Source organism: Triticum urartu, chromosome 5A, assembly GCF_056163025.1.
Source record: "Triticum urartu cultivar PI428250 chromosome 5A, HENAU_Tu73, whole genome shotgun sequence".
Lineage (NCBI taxonomy): Eukaryota > Viridiplantae > Streptophyta > Magnoliopsida > Poales > Poaceae > Triticum > Triticum urartu.
In genome coordinates this window covers 519389275-519397928 of record NC_141877.1, presented here as the reverse complement: position 1 = coordinate 519397928, position 8654 = coordinate 519389275, and the positions used below count along the sequence as shown (strand labels likewise).

General features: G+C 50.0%; 1 pseudogene; it reads left to right on the top strand.

The window, feature by feature from the left end:
* Positions 1 to 4740: 4740 nt before the first annotated feature.
* LOC147972414 (putative F-box protein At5g62660) lies at positions 4741 to 6176 on the top strand (annotated as a pseudogene).
* The last annotated feature ends 2478 nt before the right edge of the window (positions 6177 to 8654 follow it).

Below are 8654 nucleotides of genomic sequence, written 5' to 3'. Positions count from 1 at the left end.
CTGGACCTGCATCTGGAATTATAGCATCTGTGAGCCACAGGGACTCAGCAATCTCGCACCCTCGCGATCAAAACTATTTAAGCTTATAGGAAGGATAAGGCAAGTATGTGGAGCTGCAGCAAGCGACTAGCATATGTGGTGGCTAACTTATACGCAAGAGAGAGCGAGAAGAGGAGGCAAGGCACGAGCGAGAATCTAGAGGAACAACCTGCGCAAGCATTACTCCAACACCGTGTCCACTTCCCGGACTCCGCCGAGAAGAGGCCATCACGGCAACACACTCAGTTGATTCATTTTAATTAATTAAGATTCAAGTTATCTACAACCGGACATTAACAAATTCCCATCTGCCCATAACTGCGGGCACGGCTTTCGAAAGTTCAATCCCTGCAGGGGAGTCCCAACTTAGCCCATGACAAGCTCTCACGGTCAACGAAGGAAAAGACCTCCTCCCAAGACGTTCCGATCAGACTCGGTACCTCGGTAACTCAAGACACTTCGACAGGTTAAAACAAGACCAGCAACACCGCCCGAATGTGCCGACAAATCCCGATAGGAGCTGCACATATCTCTTTCTCAGGGCACACTCAGATTGTCTTAGGTACGGGTAGGCCAGCCCAGAGTTGCCCCTGGTGGCCACCGGTAGCTGACAGGTGGACCAACACTCAGAGGAGCACTGGCCCGGGGGGGGGGGGGTTAAAATAAGATGACCCTTGAGTCTGCAGAACCCAAGGGAAAGAAAAGGCTAGGTGGCAAATGGTAAAACCAAGGTTGGGCATTGCTGGAAAAACTTTAATCAAGGCAAAATATCAAGGGGTTCCCATTATAACCCAACCGCGTAAGGAACGCAAAATCCGGGAACATAACACCGATATGACGGAAACTAGGGCGGCAAGAGTGGAACAAAACACTAGGCGAGAGGCCGAGCCTTCCACCCTTTACCAAGTATATAGGTGCATTAAGATAACATAGCAATATAGTGATATCCCAACAAGCAAATAAAAGATGTTCCAATAGGAACGGCTCCAATCTTCACCTGCAACTAGCAACGCTATAAGAGGGGCTGAGCAAAGCGGTAACATAGCCAATCAACGGTTTGCTAGGACAATGGTAGGTTAGAGGTTCAATCATACAATTGGGAGGCTGACAAGCAAGTGGTAGGCATCGTAGCAGTGGCAAAGCAAAAGAGCGAGCAAACTAGCATAGCAAAGATAGTAGTGATTTCGAGGGTATGATCATCTTGCCTGCATAGTTGTCAAAGCTGACTGGATCCTCACAAGCAAACTCAACGGGCTCCTCGGTAGCGAACTCGTCTCCCGGCTCTACCCAACAAGACAAACAAGCAACAAGGATACAATCAACCACGAGCAAGACCAAGCAATATGATGAAATGATGACATGCTATGCGGGATGCGATGCGGGATGCAAAATGCAAGATATGACAGGAAATGCATGAACCTGGCCTCAACTTGGAATTCCAAGGGTGCCACTGGATAGAGGGGATGAAATCGCTTGAAAACGATATAAAGATCAATGGAATCGGAGTTACGGTTTGGAAATGGCAAGCGTTTTAAGATATGACACTGGTCTGCGATTTACAGCAAGTAGGCATCTAAATGCAACGAAATGAACATGTTACGGCCACCAAACATGAAAAAAAAATACATGGCAGTGGTGTACACAAGATGGTTAATAAAACACTAGCACTGAGCCACAGGCAAATTCATCGATTAAGGGGTTCAAACAAGCATGGCAAAAACGAATATGCAAAACAGATTCCAGACTTAGTGAAATTAACACTAGCCTGAAATTTCAGATCACGATGCTCTCTTTGGAGCAGCAAAACAACATGATAAATGACCTGAACATGACAAGTAAGAACATGGCATGGAGCTACTCAACAAGCTTAACAAAACACCCAAAGTGACCTGGGGCCAAAAGGGTTCACAAAATACTCTACCGAGCTCACGAACATAGCTCGAACACAATCAGTTTTCAGACTTAGTGAAAACTGAGACATGCTGAAATTATAACTCACGAAGGCATGTAAACGAGCTCGATGCATTCACTACGGTGCAAGTCATGGCAAGGCAAGCATATATCCAGAAAGAAGACACAATATGATAGCTACCCATGGCAATAACAAAGGCATAGCATGCATGGAACACTAACGGTAGCATCGGCAAAATCGCAAACAAGTTGACGATCTGCCCAAATTAACAACGAAGCAAAAGTTGAGCTCGATTGAGTCAACCTAGAGCACTCCACATATGCAAACAAAGACATGGATGGAAAGAGCATAACATAAATATCAAAACTCCCTCACTAGGAAACAAGCTGGACATATAGCATCACGAACTAAAATATCCCAGACTTAGTGAAAATCACTAAGTCCCTGAAATCAGCAATCTCAGGTACCTCTCTTCGCAAGCTTGCACAAGACAACACACACATCCTAAAAATGCATGGGTGGCACCTCTGGAAAGAAGACAAAATGCTTAACAATTCATCCCAAAGGGGCACAGGCATATCATGCACGGATTAAACATGGCAAAAATGACAAAAGTGCATGATGAACTAACGGATCTGCAATTTAACTCACGAAGGCTCCTTCTAACAGCATTTTGGGCATCAAGATGACCTCAAATGCAAATGATGCAATGGAATGAAATGATGTACATGTCGAGACGAAGATTTTGATATATCATATGCCCAAAACGGAGCTACGGTTGCGGAGATACAAGCAGTCAAACATCGCATAAAAATTTAGGGTTAGGAGATAAAAGTCAACCGGGGGGGGGGGGATCCCCAGATCCAGATCCAGATCGGGTCCGGCGGCACTGTAGCAGCCCGAGCTCGGGCTCGCCGGAAATGGGGCTCGCGGCGGCCGGAGACGGAGCGGGACGCCGGGAAGGAGGGGCTCGCCGGGGGCGGCGCCGGCGTGGAGGCGGGCGGCGCGGCGCCGGTGCTCCCGGGCGGCGAGGGGAGCCGCGGGCGGCGGCGCGGAGGCGGCGGTGGTCCGCCGCGGCGGCGGTGGCGGGGCGCGGCGGTGCCGGCGGCCGGCCGCGGGGAAGAGGCGGCGAGGCGACGCGAGGGCGTCAGCGGGGCGACGCGGGCCTCGGGGGCCGGCTGCGGGCCTCCCGTCCTGGCGGCGGCGAAGTGGGCGCGCGCCCACGTGGCGGCGCGCGATTGGCTGGCGGCGGCGGGGCGGACGGTGTCCGGTCCGATCCGGACACGTCCGTCGGCGGGGGGTTTGATCTGTTTTTTTTTTAAAAACGAGGAGGACGGGGAGGAAGACGAGATCCGAAATGGGGGGGGTGTATATATAGGCATAGAGGGAGCTAGGAGAGTCCAAATGAGGTGCGGTTTTCGCCCACGCGTTCGTGGTCGAACACTCTAGGACATGGAGCAAAGTTTGGTGGGTTTTGGGCCAAATTTGGGAGGTGTTGGGCTGCAACACACACGAGGCCTTTTCGGTCCCTTGGTTAACCGTTGGAGTATCAAACGAAGTCCAAATGACACGAAACTTGACAGGCGGTCTACCGGTAGTAAACCAAGGCCGCATGGCAAGTCTCGGTCCAATCCGGAAATGTTTAATCCCCACACACGAAAGAACGCTAGAAAAGGCCACCGGAGGAGAACGAAGCGCCGGAATGCAAAACGGACAACGGGGAAAATGCTCGAATGCATGAGATGAATATGTATGCAAATGCAATGCACGAGATGACATGATAAGAGATGCACGAAAAAAGAAAACAACACACGGAGACAAAGACCCGAACCCAAAAAATAAATATAACTTAACACCGGACACGGCAAGAGTTGGATACAAATATGGAAAGTAACATCCGGGGTGTTACACATTGGTCCCGGTTCGTCCCACCAACCGGGACCAAAAGGTCCAGACGAACCGGGACCAATGGCCCACGTGGCCCGGCCGGCCCCCTGGGCTCACGAACCGGGACCAATGCCCACATTGGTCCCGGTTCTACACTGAACCGGGACTAATGGGCTGAGCCGGCCTGGACCATAGCCCTGTTTTCTACTAGTGACAGTAGTACAGTACAAAATGGAGTGAAAAAATTCCGACCAAAAAAAGGGAAATAGACCCAGATATAGGCACAAAGCAATATCAAACAACACTCAGAACATATAGTGCTAGCTGCGGCCCGTTCTGAGTGTTACCGTTAATGTCAAACATCTTGTTGTAATATATAGTGCCAGCTGCTTCCCGTTCCATCAACCACTAATTCTCCTAAGTGGTCTCTGAGGTAACCCCTCTTGCCTAATGGTATGAGTTCGAGTACCATGGAACATGTTTTATTTTTCTTCAGCCATTATCTTTATTGTGATTGCCAGTTTGCAAAAAAACACCCTCTACAAATTAACCAAAGTGCTAGGGGTCTAAGCTATGCTGACATGGCAGTTTCCCCTCTCAAATCGGTTTTGGCCTTATTTGATAAAAAATGAGTTTATGGTCTAAATTGATCGGTTCTCAAGTTCTTGGCCTAAAACGTATAATCCGTTTGAGTTAATGGACTGATGATGCATTTCACTCATCGGGGACCAAAGCTAAAGGAGATGACCGGGACGGCTATGAGGCCGCGAGCTTACGTGACATGGGCACCACCGCTAACACCGGTGGCAGCCAACGGTTGGAATGGCACACCGAGGCTCGTTCATGGTGAAGAGGTGAGGGCGGCGAGGGGATTGGCGAGATCGGCGGCACAAGAGTAGGCGATGGAGATGAAGACGAGTGATGTGGTGAGTTTTAGGATTCTGGGGACAAGAGGATAATGCAGGAGGTGTTATCGCCTTATCGAAGAGGATACTGCGACAAAATCGATGGGCTGTTTTGGAAACTTGTCAGAGGAAAGCACCCTTGACCGTGAGATTTAAATGAACGGACGGCATGCGGCTGGTCTGACGGATGACTTCCATCAAACGTCTATTGTAAAGTATTTCCGTTTTGATTTAGCCGAAATTGGGAAATGCAGGAGTCCGGGACACTTTACATTCGAGCCCTTGCTGTCCCAAAGGCCTAAACAAAACCCTAGACCAGTGCGGCGACCATCGATTCACCTTCGGCCGCTTTCCCCTCCGACATCTCGTCTCCGACGATTGCCTGTTCGTCGCCACGTTTCTCGGTAAGACCAACTCCTTCGTATCCTCGACACACAACCCCATCTGTACCCATCATCGATTTGGTTCCCTCGCTTGCTCACGAGATCTACTTACCGCAGCGATATCGAACTCGAAGCCGCGCCCCGCCGCCTCCACCTCCGGCGACCTGCCTGCTGACGCGCTATACGAGATTCTCCTCCGCATCCCGGCCAAGGAGCTCTGCCGCCTGTGCGCCGTCTGTCCCTCCTGGCACGCCCTCACCGCAAACCCACTTTTCATCGCGGCACACAACTCCCACCACCACACGGCGCCCCAATCCTCGCCATAGCCTACCACGACGACAGTGGGGTCAACGGCGTTGCGATCTCGGATATTTCCGTAATGTGGTGAAGCGGATACCAAGCACCGAGTATGAAATTGATCTAGTGAATGAGTTGCTGGGCAATGCGGTAGGCCAGATCTCAAGCAAGGGCGATAATATCTGTGTTGTACAGACGCGGCTAGACCTCGTCTGCTTCAACTGGATTTCCAACTCTCGGGCTTTTTGGGTGTTGAACCCGGCCACTGGAGCTACCATCACTTTGCCGATTGATTTCTCAGAGGAATTGGTGCATGAGCTTGAGGTGGAGGGAATAGAAAAATGGCGCTGCCAAGTCCAATCGTGTGCATTTGGGCAGGTCTCCTCTACCAGAGAATACAAGGCACTCCGTGTCTCCACAATTGGTGACCGAAAGGTATGTGAGATTATCACCTTTAATGACATGAACCATGGAAGCTGGAGGAGAAAGCAAGACCCCCCGTCCCATATTTGTATCGATTGCAAGAAAAGATGTGTGGTCGTCAACGGGGTGGTGTACTTCTTGATGGACTTTTATTCCAGATACTTTGAAACTGGGGTTATAACCATTGAGCCCGATAGCGTAGCTTCGTTCAACCTGGAGACAGAAGAGTGGCGTGTTCTGCATGGTCCACAACAGGTGCTGAGGTTTGTGCATGAGAAGGGTTACTGTCGTGGAATTAACACGTCAGATGTCCTTAGTGTGAGGACTTAGTCGCGAGGCCAACGCATCTATGTGGTAGCTAGAGAGGGGTTGAGCGGAATCGAGAGACGCAACACAAGACAAGGGTTTAGACAGCTTCAGGCCCCGGGAAACATCATCCGGTAACAACCCTACATGCTGTTTGAGGCTAGATCTCATTATCATCACGAGGGAGTCGCCATAAACCGGCTCTCCTCTTTGTGTCTAGCCCTAAGATCGTTTCTTCCTCCCTCCTTTGAGGAGCCCTGTCCCTCCTTATATATGTTGAAGGGGCGGGTTACATGTGGAGTCCAACTCGGACTTTAACTTTAAACTATTTTGACTTCCCTTCCTGGGCTTCTTAACGTCTGCCGGTTTAACATTGTTCTGCCGGTTTAACATTGTCTGCCGGTTTAACACCAGCCGGTTTACCGTCTGTCTTAGCCATCTGTCTTGACTCTGTCTTAACTCTCCGCCGGTTTACCATCCGCCGATTTACCAAGTCCCAGCCGGTTTACAACTCCAGCCGGGTCATACCGCGGGGTATATCCCCGACATTAGCCCCTAGTTTAATTTGGATTTATCCATGTTAAACTGATCTTGATTATCCTTAAGTCCTTGTCACTTCCTTCTTCTATAAAATCCGAGTCAATAGACTAGCTTCATAATCAATTTGCTGACATCGGTTTGTCATAGTGAAATATTGTGAAGAATAACTCCTTTGACTTTAGCTCCTAATGCTTAACAAAAATATTGGCCTTTGAAATACTCATTTGATCTTCAGCCGGTTTAAGAATGTAGAACTTGCCGGTTTATAAATATTGATGGCACCAGGTCATAATTGTAGTTAACATGAAGCTTGAAAATATACCTCTTATATGCCTATCACTTGTAGCCCCCAAGTCTTAAGAAGGTAGCATAGCAACAGCTTAAGACTTGCTTCAATATGAATATCACAATCTTGAAGAAATCCAGGTTGTTCATCAATCACTAGTCAGAATTGAGTATTCTACATATGTAGCCCCCAAGTGTCGGGTTGTCATGCTTGCAGCAACCTGGGACTTGAAATTGCCTTATTCTCATAAAAACTTCAACCAGTGTAGCCCCCAAGGGCCGGGTCATTATGCAATAATGAGTCAGGGACTTTGTAAATATAATCTTGTAAACTTTGATCATCAACGTGTAGCCCCCAAGGGTCGGCTCAGTAAGATAATATTGAGCTGGGACTTTGATATATTCTTCAATGAAAATAACATCATATGATGTAACTGTTGGGGAACGTTGCAGAAAACAAAATTTTTCCTACTCGTTTCACCAAGATCATCTAGGAGTTCATCTAGCAACGAGTCATTGGATGCATCTACATACCTTTGTAGATTGCGCACGGAAGCGTTCAAAGAACGGTGATGATGTAGTCGAACACGACGTGATCCAAATCACCGATGACCAAGCGCCGAACGGACGGCACCTCCGCGTTCAACACACGTACGGGACGGGAGACGTCTCCTCCTTCTTGATCCAGCAAGGGGAAGGAGAGGTTGACGAAGATCCAGCAGCACGACGGCGTGGTGGTGGATGCAGGGCGTCACAGCAGCAGGGCTTCGCCTATGCTACAAGAGGGAGACGTAACGGGGAGAGAGGGAGGCGCCAGGGGCTGGTGTATGAAGTCCCTCCTCTCCCCCACTATATATAGGGGTGCCAAGGGGGGGGGGGCGCCGGCCCTAGTAGATGAGATCTACTAGGGGGGGGGGGCGGCCTAGGGTGAGGGGCTTGCCCCCCAAGCAAGGGGGCGCCCCCTCTAGGGTTTCCCCTCAACCCTAGCCGCATGGGCCCTAGGGGGGTGGCGCCCCAGCCCACTATGGGCTGGGTTCCCTCCTACTTCAGCCTATGGGGCCCTCCGGGATAGGTGGCCCCACCCGGTGGACCCCCGGGACCCTTCCGGTGGTCCCGGTACAATACCGATAACCCCGAAACTTGTCCCGATGGCCGAAACAGCATTTCCTATATATAATTATTTACCTCTGGACCATTCCGGAACTCCTCGTGACGTCCGGGATCTCATCCGGGACTCCGAACAACATTCGGGTTTCTGCATATACATATCTTCACAACCCTAGCGTCACCGAACCTTAAGTGTGTAGACCCTACGGGTTCGGGAGACAAGCAGACATGACCGAGACGACTCTCCGGTCAATAACCAACAGCGGGATCTGGATACCCATGTTGGCTCCCACATGCTCCACGATGATTTCATCGGATGAACCACGATGTCGAGGATTCAATCAACCCTGTATGCAATTCCCTTTGTCAATCGATATGTTACTTGCCCGAGATTCGATCGTCGGTATCCCAATACCTCGTTCAATCTCGTTACCGGCAAGTCACTTTACTCGTACCGTAATGCATGATCCCGTGACCAGACACTTGGTCACTTTGAGCTCATTATGATGATGCATTACCGAGTGGGCCCAGTGATACCTCTCCGTCATACGGAGTGACAAATCCCAGTCT